Here is a 15,904-nt window from a genome sequence, read left to right as displayed (position 1 = left end):
TAACTGTTGAAGAAAGGTTTGTATTTTAGTAGGTACTATACTCTCGCCCTATATTATATATTAGTAGGTAGCACTAGCACAGGTTGAGATACGAAAGGAAAGATAGGGAAGATCTTTCGATCATTCCATATAATCTCTCATGTCAGCAGACTTCAGTTCTTGAAAATATACAGTTCCTACATTATTTGAAATAGGGCGCCTAAATCCCATTTCTCGCATCGGAAGTAACAGACGTAAATGTGTTTTACGATTGTTAAAGTAAACACATCTTTCTTTAATTAAAAATAATTCAGTTAAAGGGTGAGATTCAGTGGGCGTCATTTAGAGGGATCAGGGAGGAACAGTTATCCCTCCTTGATTAGAGACTTATATAGAATTTATCAATATGATAATAGTATATAAGTGAAAGATTGCTATTGAAGGTGGCCAAGATCCTGCTCAGTGCCGTTCCATGGGGGAGGGGCAAGCGGGGCGACGGCCCCGGGCGCCGAAGTAAGGGGTGAAAAATTCGGGAGGGAAAAAGAAAAAAGAAGGAAAGAAAAACAGAGGAATGAAATACATGTGGACATATATAAAATGAAAGGAAAAAAGTAATGAAAAGTGCTCAAAATCAAGGAAAAGCAGGGTTTACTTTTTAAAATTTTCCCACCTTTGGCGGCTGGTCTGTCGACCTCACTCATATATACGGGGATGCCGTCGTATACTCTCGCGCCAAGCGCTGATTTTCCACGACACGGCACTAATCCTACTGAAGATTTCGTCAACTAAACTATTGATGTATATGCAGTGAAGAAACCAAGGCTAATATGTTTGATTTAGAATCAGAAGTGTGAGAAAGAATGATAACTTTTTATTAAGATATTCCTAAGTATGTTTGTTTTAGGAGAAAAAATATTTCAGTTAATTTAAATCTTTTTAAAAATGTTTACATTAGTAACAAACAGTAATTACTGAATATAGGAAATAATAAAAATAGTTACTGTAAATAGCAGTTAAAGTTTAGTCTAAACTATTTTTGCCAGTCTTTATTTAATGTTTTAGATGAAATCAAACGATTGTTTTCTTAAAATTATAATCTCATTGAATATTTATCAGCAATTAGTCTCAATATTAGGTAAGATGTGTATGTGAATGGAATTGTTAAATATGCTGCTTTCTTGAAAAAAATACAGAAAAATAACCCTCCCCCGAGCAGTTGACATTCCCCCCCGGGTGTAAATGTCTGAATTCAACACTGCGAACAACACCCCGTTATCTTTAGCCTAGCCAGCATAATAGTGGGACGTAAAACTTAAAGATTTCATTTCGAACAACACTCCCAGAAACCTATTGTTATACCATTCCCAAAACACCCTTTTGTACAGTTCTCCCTATTCGAAAAAAAAAATTGTAAATAGCAGTGTTCATATATAAATATGGAACTCAATTTCCCTGAATTTTCCAGGTTTTCCAGGTATTAATTTTTCAATTTCCAGGTCTAGTGGAAGAAACTAATAGTACGAGAACACATAAATTTTAAGAATACTATATTTATATATTTGAGAATGGCCACCCTTCTCCCCAATGAACGATTGCAATTAAATATTGAGTCACAAGAAAATAAATAATTAAAATAAATAAAATTTAAGTTGAAAAATATGAAGTTGAGAAACCTACTAAGGGAATTATATAATACTTTTGTTCCATACTTGAATACATTCAAAATATACAAAAATATTGGCTTGGGGAAGAAAAAAGGGCCCGCGAGATTTTAACTGATTCTTATAGTACTCGACAACAGAAATAAATTACTGAAAGAATTTTCAAAATCGGCGCAGGTAAACATGCAGAAAATCGCATTTTCATGTACCGGTTCAAAATGGGGAAGAAAAGACGACCGCGAGATTTTAATTGATTCTTGTAGTACTCGTCGAGAGAAATCGATTAGTGAAGGAATTTTCAAAATCGGCGCAGGCAAACATAGAGAAAATCTCATTTTCATTTTCCGGTTCAAAGTGGGGAAGAAAAAAGGGCCGCAAGATTTTAACTGATTCTTGTAATACTCGACGAGAGAAATCGATTAGTGAAGGAATTTTCAAAATCGGCGCAGGCAAACATGGAGAAAATGGCATTTTCATGTACCCGTTCAAAATGGGGAAGAAAAAAGGTTCCGCGAGATTTTAACTGATTCTTGTAGTACTCGTCGAGAGAAATCGATTAGTGAAGGAATTTTCAAAATCGGCGCAGGCAAACATAGAGAAAATCTCATTTTCATTTTCCGGTTCAAAGTGGGGAAGAAAAAAGGGCCGCAAGATTTTAACTGATTCTTGTAATACTCGACGAGAGAAATCGACTAGTGAAGGAATTGTCAAAATCGGCGCAGGCAAGCATGAAGAAAATGGCATTTTCATGTATCAGTTCAAAATGGGGAAGAAAAAAGGGCCCGCGAGATTTTAACTGTTTCTTGTAGTACTCGACGAGAGAAATCGATTAGTGAAGGAATTTTCAAAATCGGCGCAGGCAAACATGGAGAAAATGGCATTTTCATGTACCGGTTCAAAATGGGGAAGGAAAAAGGTTCCGCGAGTTTGAACCGCTACGATGTATGTTCACGAATGTCCCCGTCTTCTCAAATTTAGTTAATTACTGTGACACTGAAACATGTGACACAGAGTCACATTGTGGATGACTGCAATCGGCAACCACTGCACATATACTCCTCCCGCCCCACAGTTTGATTATTTCGATCCATTCCTCACGTGCTAACGGCATGGTTCAACATCTGCAAGAAAGAGGTAAATGTAACGTTCAATTGGCAATAGCTTTTCACCAAATTAAGCTGCATGAAATCTGATTGCATATTTGACATACTGAGAAAATTCTAGTCCGTGGCCATATGTATCACATATCCCATCAATTCATAAAAATTTTGAACACAAAATTACGGTCGTCCGTGTGACGTACTCCCAAAAGGCCTAATGTGTATCACCCACCTCACATTCAATGAAACCACATCCGTGTAGAATTTAGAAAGGAACTTCTTATGATGTATACAGGATGTCTCAAACGTTCCCTGACATAGGATAACTCTGTTATTATCAGAGTTACAACAAAATGTAAGAGGAAAAACATCTCGAAATATGACGTTTTCAATCTAAAGTGAACACTTTTTAAAAAAAATCGGACGAGATGTTTGTGCTGTATACTCTTTATGCACCCAATTTTAAATGAAAATGCAACGTTGTCATTTACCTGGACCCACAACATAAGTGAATGAAGTTACTGTTTGAAACGGGGGCTGGCCATCGACATGTTAGCGTAAAAGACAGTAACTTCACTCACTTACGTTGTGGGTCCAGGTAAATGGCAATGTTGCATTTTCATTTCACATTGGACGCATAGCGAGTGTACAGCGCAAACGGGTCATCCGATTTTAAAAATTCCTTCACTTTAGAATGAAAACATTATATTTGGAGACGCTTTCCAAAGTAGTATAATTTAGTTTGTTTAAATTTACAATTTAATACAAGTAGATTCGGATTTATATGCGTAGGATTTTGTATGCATCTAACTAATGAATTCTTTATTTTCATGCTTAACTTAGTGACTTGGCTTTGGACTGCAACTGATTATTGTAACCCATTATTGCTTGAGAAGAAACAAGATATCCGAATCTTCATTTGGAGAAATCAAACGTCTATTGGAAAGCTGGGGATTACAATCATTAATTTCTACATTTCAAGGTGCGTAAATTATATATTCTGTGTTTGTTGTTAAATTACTATTACTATTATTGGGTTTAGAATCAATCAAGCACTTCATGATATTTTATGGGGATCAAGATGGGTGCCGGATAGATAAGTATTTGAGCGTCAGGCTCTTATTTCTTTTCAATTTAATATTTAATCAATGATTATTTTTCTCCCTCATTATTCCACCAAATCGTATTCCAAGATCATATATCCATTTTTGATCGATATATCCATATTTTTGATCTCTTTCATATTTCTATATTTTCGATTTTTGATATTGTTTATATTTCGATATTGCTGTATTTTTCGATATTTCGAACAAGTTTCGATAGTTTGTCAATATCGATTATCTATATCTAAATTCGGATATCCCAAAGCCCTATCGAACCCCCTCCGAAATGAAGTTTTTGGCTATGGACCTGATTAGGGATGCGCACGAGACAAGACGAGACAGAATTTTTGTTACGAAATTCGAGACGTGATAGAGCTCTTCCAATAGAAACGGATCCAGTTTTCGAGACGAGACATAACTTTCGCGGCACCTTTTCGAGAGGAGACAATCTCAAATCTTTTCTCTTGCGCATCCCTACACTTGATCATGAGGTATCAAAAAAAAAAAAAAAGTTAATGAGAAATACCGGTAACATGTAAATACAATATAGGTAGCTAAAACATTTTTGTTTTCATTCTTCAGTAATGCATTATTATTAATCTCAGGGGGGCGCGGTGGCTCAGTGGTAGAGTGTTAACCTCCGGTGTTTGGGGTCCCTGGTTCGATCCCAACTCGCGCCGTGTGGACTTTGTAGTGGACAAACACCGTGCTCGTGGGTTTTCTCGGGGTTCTCCCGTTTCCTCCCACTTTCTTCATTCCACCATTTCACTCATTTCTCATTATCTCCGTCTCCTGTAGCCTAACCGGCATAATCGTGGGACGTTAAACTTAAAGATTTCATTTTTTATTAATCTCTGTATTTTATAGTGTATTCTCAAGCTTAAGGTGATGTATAATTAAATTTTGAATTCAGTTAACTTATTTTGTTTCTCAGATTGTTTTTAAAATGTATGTACAAACGTTTATTTTCATTCTTGAGAGTTTAAAGTGACGTATAGTTATTAAACATAGTATTTAATATTGTACTCTTAACGTGGAAGTGATATACAGTTAACTTTTGAATTCAGTTAACATTTTTCTCTCTGAAATTGCTTTAAAAAGTATGTAAAAACGTTTTTATTTTATTTCTTGAGTGCTAAAAGTGATGCAAAGTTATTAAGCTTACTACTTTATATTGTATTCTTAACCCTAAACTGATACACAGTGCGTTTTTGAATAAATTATGTCAAGTTATTTGAGTGACGAACACTGGTAGAAAATCCTGACTACTACTGGAACATTTTGATTTTAAGGTGACGACTACTGGTGCAAGGATTTTAAAATATTGTTTTTCCTCCAACGGCTACTCCTTTTTTAATTCTAACTACATGGTCATTATAGGAAGGATCAGTGAGTCTTTCCAACTATGGTACAGCTCCGACAGATTCACGATGCTCAGAGAAGAGACAAAATAGTATGTTTTCAACCTTAAAGTGAGAACCACTGGCGTTTTTACCCTGCTATGCAAAAGTAAGTGAGTACTCCAATGGAGTTCCAATGCGGTACTTAATTTCTGCGTTTTAGATATATGGAAATACATGTCTCTAAAATGTAAAGAACTGATTTTTTTTTTTTTTTTTTTTTTTACTGAAAACTGCAACTCGGTAAGCCCTATGGATACCGAGGTATGGGAAAATAAACTATAGGTATGTGGGGCTTGCATACTTGACGCTACAATTCGGAAATTGAATTAAAATATGACTAACGGCTATCAAGATGTTGTCAAATAAAGGGAGGACCAACACAGTTAAGGGGTTTTCGTGTTAGATGCTAAAATTTCCGAAATCGGTCATGGAAAGTTAATAAACACCAGTAGCAATTTCATCTTAAAGTAATTAGATATCTTCATGGGGTGTTAGAACATCATGGAGTCTACCAAAATTAAATTTTAAAAGCTTTTGAAAATATAATCTGACATTTGTAAACAGTATTTGAAATATGTATTTACCCAAAACTTCCAGCTAGTACATCTAACATCTGGAGAAACACTGTGAAATAAAAGCTTGAAATTTCGGAAACAATTATTGGTCGCAACAAAATTAAATAAGATGGTACTTCTATGGGTTAAATCAGTACCTCAGTACAATTTCGATCGAAAGATTAGTTCAGTCCTGGGTTTTCTTCAGGCAATTCCAAGGGTTCATCGAGCTGTGCAAAAGAATGAAAATTCGCTGTCAATATCTAAGATAGTAAATAAGATATAAGGAATTATATATTTTATGACGTGAAAATAGAGATCTTTATGGATTTGTACTTTTGGGTCTTTCCTAAAAGAAAAAAATTCAGAAAACTACTGTATATACCTTAATAGACAATTCAGTGGGCGGGGACACAGTAGCTTAGTGGTAGGGTATTTAACTAATCTTTTTTTTTTTTTTTTTGCAGAAACTATTGGAGTATTCACTTAACCCATAGAAATACGATCATACTTAACTCCCTATTTAATTTTAAAATTAAATAAAAGGAAATATTTCAGTGTAGCGACCCACGATTATGCATTTTAGTCTCAGGGAGATTATGATTAAAGCAAGTGAATGTTGTTGACAGAATTGATGGAATGCAAAGGTGGGAGGAGAGTACCCCGAGAAAACCCACGAATACGATGTCCACTACAAACTGACTTGGCCGTGGATCGAACCAAGAACCCAATACACCAGAGGTAAGCACTCTACCACTAAGCCACTGTGCCCCCGCCCATTTAATTGTCTATTAAGGTATATACGGTTGTTTTCTGAAATTTCTTCTTCTTACAGCAAATACTCAAAAGTACAAATCCATGTGGGTCTCTATTTTTACGACGTCATAAAATACATAATTCCTTATATCTCGCTTGCTATATTAGATATTGACAAAAAATGTTCACTTTATTTCAGAGCCCGATGAACGCTTGGAATTGTCCAAAGAAAATTTAGAGCTGAATTAATCTTTCGATCGAAATTGTACTGACGAGTCTGAGGTTCTCACTTAACCCATATAAGTACCATCTTATTTAACTTTTGTTAGGATCAATAATTGTTTTCTGAAATTTCAAGATCTAATACGCTTTTATTGTATGGTGTCTCTCTAGCTGCTAGATGTACTAGCTGGAACTTTTAGGTAAATACATATTTCTAATACTCTTTACAAATGTCAAAATATATTTTACAAAACTTTTAAAATTTAATCTTGGTAGACCCCATGATGTTCTTAAACTCCATGGAAATACCTAATTATTTTAAGATGAAATTGCTACTGATGCTTATTAACTTTACATGACCGGTTTCGGAAATTTTACCACCTAACACGAAAACCCCATAACTATATGGATCCTCCCTTTATTTGACAATATCTTGATAGTCATATTTTAATTAATTTTCTAAATTGTACTGTCTAATATGCAAGCTCCACGTACCTATGGTGTCGCTTTTTATTTCACCATATTTCGGTAACTGTTAGGCGTACCGACTTGCGGTTTCGGTAAACACACACCTCTAACGTTCTTTAAAACGTTATTAAGACATATTTTAGAATATTTAGAAATGAGAGTTCTGGGAATATCATGGTACCCGAAAACCCCCATCAGGGCGTGTGTGTAGTGTATTTAATTGAAACTACTTTTGAGGTTGTTGTAAGCCCTCGTAATTACGTTTCCGAAACTGCACCATCTAGTACGCAAACTCCACAGTTCTGTAGTGTCGCTCTTTATTTTCCCATATCTCGATATCCATAAGGCTTACCGAGTTGAGGTTTTCGGTAAACAGATGTCAGTTCCTTACATTTTAGAGACATATATTTTCATATATCTAAAAAATACAGACATTAGGTACCCCATGGTAGCCCGAACACCATTGAGGTACCCACTTACTTTTGAATGGTAATACATTTTGAGTTGTTGTTCAGCATCAATAAACACTTCATAGTTTTTCTACGTGCAACCCAAAAGTCCATACCTGACCTAACAGATTTTGTCCATTTAATCTCAAAAATGTTAAGATACTTTGTATTGTTAAGTACAACCAAATTAAGCACACTGAATATAACATTTTAAATATTTTCTGATTTTTGTTGCAGGTATTTCGTGCATCAAACCAGGATTCTGCTTGAAAGACAGTCAAAAGAAGCAGTGTAGGTTGTGGCTAAAAGTACGCCCTTTCTGAAGACAGACTCAGTTGTACTTACATTATTTTGTACGAATATATAACCCTAATAAAGATACTGTACTACAAATTATTTCTTTCTTCCATAAATTATAATAAAATATTATCTCTGTTTAAAGAAAATGATTGTTAATGTTAAGTCATTTTAATTCTTTTTCTCTGTAATAAGAACATTATCCCTAGCAATATTTTTTATCTTTGTGCTATTGCGATTGGATGAAGTAAAATTCTATACGAAGCACTATTATTTCAGACATGCATTAATAACTAATGTATTGTTCTGTATGTAAGACAATGTGTATACTGAACATGTCTAGCGAAGGTGTTGTTTTAATACAGAATCTATAACTCAGCTTTTCAGTAGTCAATTTTATTGGGAATCCGAAGAAAGAAGTTAAAAAAAAAAAATGTTGGACTTACCAGCGTGTGTGTGTTCGAATTCTGGACTAATCCAAATTATCCAGAGAAATCATTATATATTTCTTTGTTGCTATTTCAGATGTATCCTTTATCCAAGTCGTATGAAACGGAGACTTCATACATCGCTATACTTTGTATGAACTATGTTCCGTATTTACTTAATCACTTTGTAACTTTCTCTAGTGTTGACAAGGCCGCAGGTGTCAATCGAATAGTTTAGTGTTTCACTCATGTCACCTTGTGACTAAGGTACGTCCTGTCGGTATATATATGGTACTGGGTTCAATTAGCGATAAAATACATTTTTAGCGTTAAACAAATGCAAAAATCTATACGAAATGAGATACCGTGATCTCTGACTTACGGATAACACCAAGCAACTAATGGTACTGAGTGTGATTGAGTTTACTAATTACTATTTGGCTAAAATCAGTGTTCCTTTATCTATAGTTCTTTTCGTGCTTTGAATTGCAAAGTTTGAAATAACCGTTTTAAATTATTGTATATATATATATATATAATATCTTCCGAGTAATTCTGAGAATCATTGCTCTTTCTTTAAGCAATGTATGAGACTGTTAAATTGCTCTTTCCTTAAAATGTTGCACTAAGAAGGATGCATCCAGGAAAGTCCAAATTTGCAGAATGTCTATAGCAGAGAAGAATAAATATGTTTAGTCGATGGCTGCACAACGCCTCCGCTGTCACCACGTTGTCACACAGCGAATACAGCGAACGTTTAAGAGTATTCTGCACTTACTATTAGGTATCGGCCTGGGAACTTTGGCGCATCTACCCAGTCTCCTTCTTGGTGTTTCATTTTTAATGGCGAGTACTGAGTAGGAATAATATTGTAAGCGAATGCGTTTCCGGCTGACACCACACTTTTAATTATTGCGAAATTTAAAAAAAAAAAAAAAAAAAAAATACCTGTTAATTAAAATGTACAGAGATGTTATTTCTGGAAAATTCTATTCAGGCCTCTTGTGGTAACAACTGCACTTTAGTAGAAGATACTATTAAGGAAAAGAATGAGGTAAAATAATCTTTATATCGTACAAGCAATGGATGATAACAGCTTAATAAATGATTGTACGTAAATCTTGTTTGAGTTTGAATATAGGATTGTATAAGGCTGTGCATTTTGCATTATTATTGAGGTGCTGCAACTAACTAACTGCAAACCATATGATAAATTCTTACAGTAATATATCACATATTGATTTACTCTGTATGGAAACGAAAATAGTTTAATACATGGTTAACCTCCTTTGTGCCAGGGGCGGATCCAGAGGGGGGCGATCGGGGCGATCGCCCCCTCCCCACAAGAGGAAACTTTCTTATTTTATATATAAATAAACCCATCCATAACAAGTTTGGAGCTCTTAAAAGTAGCAGTATTACCGCCGACCGCCCCCCCCCCAGAAGTCCGTCCTGGATCCGCCCCTGCTTTGTGCCCATAATTTTAAAATTAACGCTTGTGTCACTTTTCAACACTTGACTTTGCAGTAGCTTTCCAACGAATTAGCAGGAAGCCCAAACTTATAGGACACCCTGCAGGTAAATACATTTCTTTGGACAGTTTCACTGCTCCAAACTAAGATTTGAAAAGTGTAGTATTGTTAATTTTATTATTATTGGCACAAAGGAGATCAACCATATTTTAAGCTATTTTTGTTTTCATACAGAGTAAAACAATATTTGATAACATTACAGTAAGAATGTATCATGCACTTTGCAGTATGTTGCAGCACTTTAATAATGGTGCACTATACGTACACTCTAGATCCTGCATATGTCCGATCCATACATTACAAGAAGGCAATACGTATTCGATACAGGTAAAATCTGTATATTTCATATGGACAACCTATTAGCTATATACATCCAATCTATACATTACATATGGCCAACCTGTACGCGACATACGTATAATCTATATGCTGCATGCAGACAGTCTGTAAGCTACATATATGCACTCTGTATGGTGCATACGGATATTCTGTATGCTGTATCTGGACAAGCTGTGTGCGACATAAGGAAAATCTGTATAATACATACGTACAATACGTATACTGTATCTAGTCGTACGTATGGGGCACAAGTACAATATAGATGCTGTCTCGGGGTTGAACGCAAGAAACATACGTACAGAACGTATATTGCATACTTCTTGAAATCATGCTCCGTCCTGATAGTCAGTGTATGTCGTCATTATTAACCTACATGCTACATACGACCCTGACGTCACAAAGCTAGATATTACCTCCGTATATACTTGTTACTGCAGATAACGTCACACGAATGACGTCATTGCACTTGTGCAGACAGTACGTATAATACATACTTTTTCAGCTATACGTTTGCTGCAGGATGTTATATACGGTTGTACGTTAAGTCCAGAAACTACAGGAATTACGAATGTAACCTACGTTTTTAAGTATGCCACCTACATTTTTTTTTCTCAGTGCATCATATTTCCGTTTGGGGCTTAAAAGCAAGCAGAACTTTGCAAAAGCACAGGTTTAAGTCGATTTTCTAAAGGTATAAGGAAAAGGATTCACCGAGTAAAACAATATAACATTGTCAAGTAGGGGAAAAAAAAACACAACCCAGGAAGAGAGAACACTTTTTCCTGCGTAAGACTTGTCACCCTCTTTAAATTACTTTCCTCAGTTCTATGCATCAGTGTTGTCAGAGGTAAAGAATATTGTTACATGTCACTTCGAAGAGTTTCAGTGTGATTGGTTATTTTGGTAGTTAACGGTGCACCCCCCCCCTCAGACAATCCTGGATCCAGCTCTGTATATATATATATATATCCCTCCTCCCCCTCTCTTAAGTTGCACCATCAAAGTAAAATGATAAAAACCATCCCAGGCCTGAACCTCATCTATGTTGAAAATGAGATCTAGATCGGTCTGGTGGTTCAAAAATTATTAAGTTACAAACATAATCACTTTCAATTTTATTTCTGTAGAAAATTAATAGGTCATAAAATTAGATCATAGTTATCACTATTAGAGTTAACGGATAAAGTACCGATGTTGCGGGCATAAATATAAGAAACTGTACCTTATTTACACAGACGTTTATATGCCTAGTTGGAACGATTTTCGAGAAAACACACGGAAAACTAAAAACGGTTAGTTATTATTCTAAGTAATTCATGATCTCTTCACTACAGTGACATAGAAGTATGGATTTTTGTAGCGGACAAACATATAAATGAACAAATATACGTTCAGATTAATATGTAACATTTGTTGCAATTGTCTTACCTTTAAAAAAATAAATAGCAAATTACGAGTGGTTTAAAGTGTACTTTTCATACTAAGTTATTACCTCTCAGTAATTAATAAATATTCACTTTGTACAAGGATGAGAAACACATTAGAACAAACACTCAACACGGATGCGAGGCAAAGTACCAGTGATTTAAAGATCACTTTTTCCTTCCCGCTTTACGTTGTCAAAATCACCGAAGATAACACACCACTGTCAATAAACACCTCACTTATATAACACACATAAACAAGAACTAAACACATGCACTTCTCCAGATTTTAATGAGAGATCTTAAAAGAGTGTTGAGGAAATGTAAACGAATTAGCACATATATGTAACGGTGAAGATGTTCCTCGACGCCTTGTGAAGTGCCGCGAATTACGTCAGTTGGTACTTCCAGATCAGACGTCAGTTTAGACCTTCTGATGTCTCGCAACTGGAAAAAGGCTTTTCTTTTAAAAAACAAGTCTCCACATACGGACACACACATACATACACATGCATTCATAGGCATATGTATATATATATACATACACACATTTACACACATACACGCGCGCGCGGCACGCATTTGGCATGCTTCCATTCGCGCCGCCGGTTCACCCTCTTCTTGTTGCCATCAAATTTTTAAACTCTTCCATCTCGGAGACAACATCCGATGGTGACCTAACCATACCGACGACCATTTCTTCTTTTCTATATCACTTTCGTCTATCTATGTAACCGTTATTGGAGACAAATTCTATAACCATTCCCAAGTACACCTAACAACAATATAATGACGTTTAAAGTGTACGGTATGCATCCTTTAATAACTTCAACAACACCAATAGATCCCTCCTACAAGGGAAACAATATTGTCGGAGGACTACAGTAGTGAAATGAATTTCAAGCAAAAAAAAAAAAAAAAAAAAAAGTCTTGCTTCTTCATTTAGATATTTTGGTGGGAAGTTTGCCAACGCAGTAATCCATATTTCTTTTTTGTCCCTTTCTTCCGCCCGACACAAAAGCCTTGAAATATCTTTCTTAATATGTGTCTAGTCTGGATCTAACACACAGAATACAAATGGAATCCAACAGAATTGGACGCATTAGTACGCATAATATAATTTACAATTGTGTGTCAATTTATTTTATTTTATTTCTTTCTCTCGCTACTAGCTATTCGATGGATGAATAATACATTTTAAAAATCGCACTTCCAATGCAGTCACAGAATTGCAGCAAAACACATTTTTGCTGCATCCCCGAAGTGTGTCCTATTGCAAGGAAAATATTGGTGAGAAACTTTGGAGAAATGCATTTGTCGTTCAATATTTCATTTTCAAGTAACCGAAAAAAGATTTCCACTGTCTTTTGGCTCCGGAGAAGATGTGGATTTATCGAACTACTAAGTCAATGATTTTATTTTATTTATCAAGGAAACAGAAATGTATTTCACAGCTGCAAAGAGTAAACTAAAGCAAAAGGTCTTTCTAAATATAGAATTCTCTTGAGTTTAAACTAGTCATCTAATTTCATTTCATTTTTGTCAAGTTAGTAAATACATATATATCAATATTATTTCCCTGGTCGACAACCACACGCAGTATTCCTTTTTTTAATGGGCACCATCATATATAAGGGGCGATTAACTGAAACCCGTTCAGTGGTCATAATTCATGCAATGAATTTTATTTCGAGCGGAAACGTGTACACTATCTAGAGGCGTCTATGGTTAGCGTGCAGTAAAAATATTGTTCAGAAGTTACCATGAGCGTTGAGACACTTGTCCCACTTTGTCACTAACTTACAAATGCCATCCATGTAAAATTTGGACGGCTGACTATCAAACCAATCACGCACAGCGTCCTGAACCTCAGCGTCAGACTGAAATCTCTGACCTTTCAATGCCTTGTTTAGAGGCCCAGAGATGTGAAAGTCACAAGCTATGGATTGAATACTAATGCGTCTATCCGCAGCTAAAGCGACATTCACCTTTTCACGCATGTCTTCTGTGGCAACAACATGGGCTTGACCAGTACGGCGATAATCAATGGTTTGTTCGCGCCCCTTCCGAAACATTCTGGCCCAGTCCACCACTGTTGTTTGGGAGACGCATGCATAACCATACACGTCTTCATACGCCGGAACACTTCAACTGGTTGATAACCATCGGCTCTCAGAAACTGGATGACGGCACGCTGGTCCTGTTGGGACGGATTGGGGATCTTGAACGCCATCTTTCACTCGTTATACATGCAAAACGGAAACACGTATCAAGAACATTCCTACATCCAACACACAGGGACATTAGCCATTACACACTATTAAATAAACAATATCCTTCTACATACTATAGCAATAATCCATGGAACGAAAGAGTTTCAGTTGATTGGCCCTTATATCTTCATGAAAACCTATATACTCTTAAAAAATATACAGTTTTGTTTTCTATTTACAACTCTAGGAGATACTTTTCAGTAGAACAATGAATGTTGTATCCAGTTTCTTCGAGTGTGTATGAAAACGTAGGAGAGAGAGGTATGAAGAACAGAAGTTTTGGTGTGCAACATAAGCGATAAACGAGGTTTACAAAAGGTTTATGGTACAGAAACAACCTACCTTAATCTGCTTTTCAATAATTTAGCCATACACATTCATACATTTATCAAAGCGTGACATCAGTTTTCCAACAGACATTGTACTTGGTTGCCATCAAAGTATTTTAAAGCGTTTTTGAGTTCACCATGAGGATAAAGGTGTTTCTGGGGGTTGAGTCTTGCAATTTCTGGGACAAGTGGAAACCTCTATCACACGCTGCACCTCACAGCTGACAGGATTCTCAATTTTGTAACTCGTGTTCAGGGCTCGCAAATGGATGGCCTTCATATTCACGTCTGTACTCATCTCGCTCCTTAGCTCAAATTGATGGATCGTAGATGGAGCAGGGGTAAAAGTGAGGAGGAACGCGGGTGAAAATCGTTACCCTACTTCCAAAAAATATCTATGGCGTCCCTTTTCTTCTTAAAAAATTATAATGGGAAAAATAGGCACGGGTGACTGCGTGACATCATGCGTTCCCTACCTTTTCAGATCCACTTTTACCCCTAAGGTGGGGTATTCTGGGTACTGCGGTCGAATGTTCCTTCTTTCTAGAAAGCAACTTTACACTGCTGGTAAATTCAGACAATGGCAACAGAGTACAAAATTAATACAAAAAAAAAAAAAAAACTGGTGTCACGCACTATGATAGGTGCTTGAATGTGAATGGCGAATGTATTGAAAAGCAGAGTAAATCACAGTTGAATCACAAATGCCAAAACTGCACAGGCTGTCTACTAATATTCCAAAATGAAATTTCGTGACTTTTTCGTGACCTTTCCTTTACCAAATCATAAAATTCCATAACATTTTCAAGGGCAAATTTGGGTGAGAATTAGGCCGAATTTTCATCCATGCGATAGAAACGTACTTTGCTTGCGATTTGGTAGCGTCTAAAGTCGACCATAGACATTTTTGGTGGTGAATTTTGACGTTTTATAGAACAATCTGTACTCACATTTGTACATTTTTAAAAAAAATCGTGACCCAAAAACTAAATTTCATGACCGTTTTCTGATTTCGTGACTTTTTCGTAACATTCGTGACTTTCGTGACTGCTAGACACCCTGCTACAACAGCATTCCAGGAACTTTTTGACTCTCCCTCGTACACAAACACACACAAAAAAAGATGCGTTACTTTCAGAATGACCCTTGTATATGTAGTTTCATAAATGTGGTTTCTGTATCATACATTTTTTTTATATACATCATTTGTCGTTTGTGTTTCACACCAAAGCGTTCCTTTTTTTCAGGTTGGTCTCATTATACGGATTTTGGAATCTATACGGTAAACAAGAAATTAAGGAACTGCGATAAAAGGAATAATAGATTGGGAATTAGGATTAGCAGCATAATGTACACAAGTACTGTATACTTATGGCTACATTATATAGATATTCACTAGCACATGCTCATTAATATTCCTCCTACGTCAGGTACTGTAATTACTTAGTGTTCAGCACCGAGACCTTTGGCATAGGTAAATTAGTATCCTTGTTTTCCCTTCCAGTCAGGACATGACAATTGATTTACCATTAGACCCTATCATAATTGCAATAAAGGATATTACTTAAAATTGCTATTATAAGTACA

At 35.9% G+C, this 15,904-nt stretch overlaps 1 protein-coding gene across 4 annotated transcripts in view; it reads right to left on the bottom strand.

The window, feature by feature from the left end:
* Hk (potassium voltage-gated channel subfamily A regulatory beta subunit hyperkinetic) overlaps window positions 1–12,184 on the bottom strand; it is a 708,165-nt gene extending 695,981 nt beyond the window's left edge. The window contains exon 1 of one of the 4 annotated variants that reach the window (XM_081737032.1): window positions 11,720–12,184. The gene's annotated coding sequence lies outside the window, so the exon portion shown is untranslated. The remainder of the gene's footprint in view (window positions 1–11,719) is intronic. The other 3 variants (XM_081737033.1, XM_081737039.1, XM_081737038.1) reach the window with 3 other exon arrangements.
* Window positions 12,185–15,904: the final 3,720 nt, after the last annotated feature.

The sequence above is a fragment of the Thermobia domestica genome, chromosome 13, assembly GCF_964235325.1.
Source record: "Thermobia domestica chromosome 13, izTheDome1.hap1.1, whole genome shotgun sequence".
NCBI lineage: Eukaryota > Metazoa > Arthropoda > Insecta > Zygentoma > Lepismatidae > Thermobia > Thermobia domestica.
This window is presented reverse-complemented; position numbering and strand designations above follow the sequence as displayed.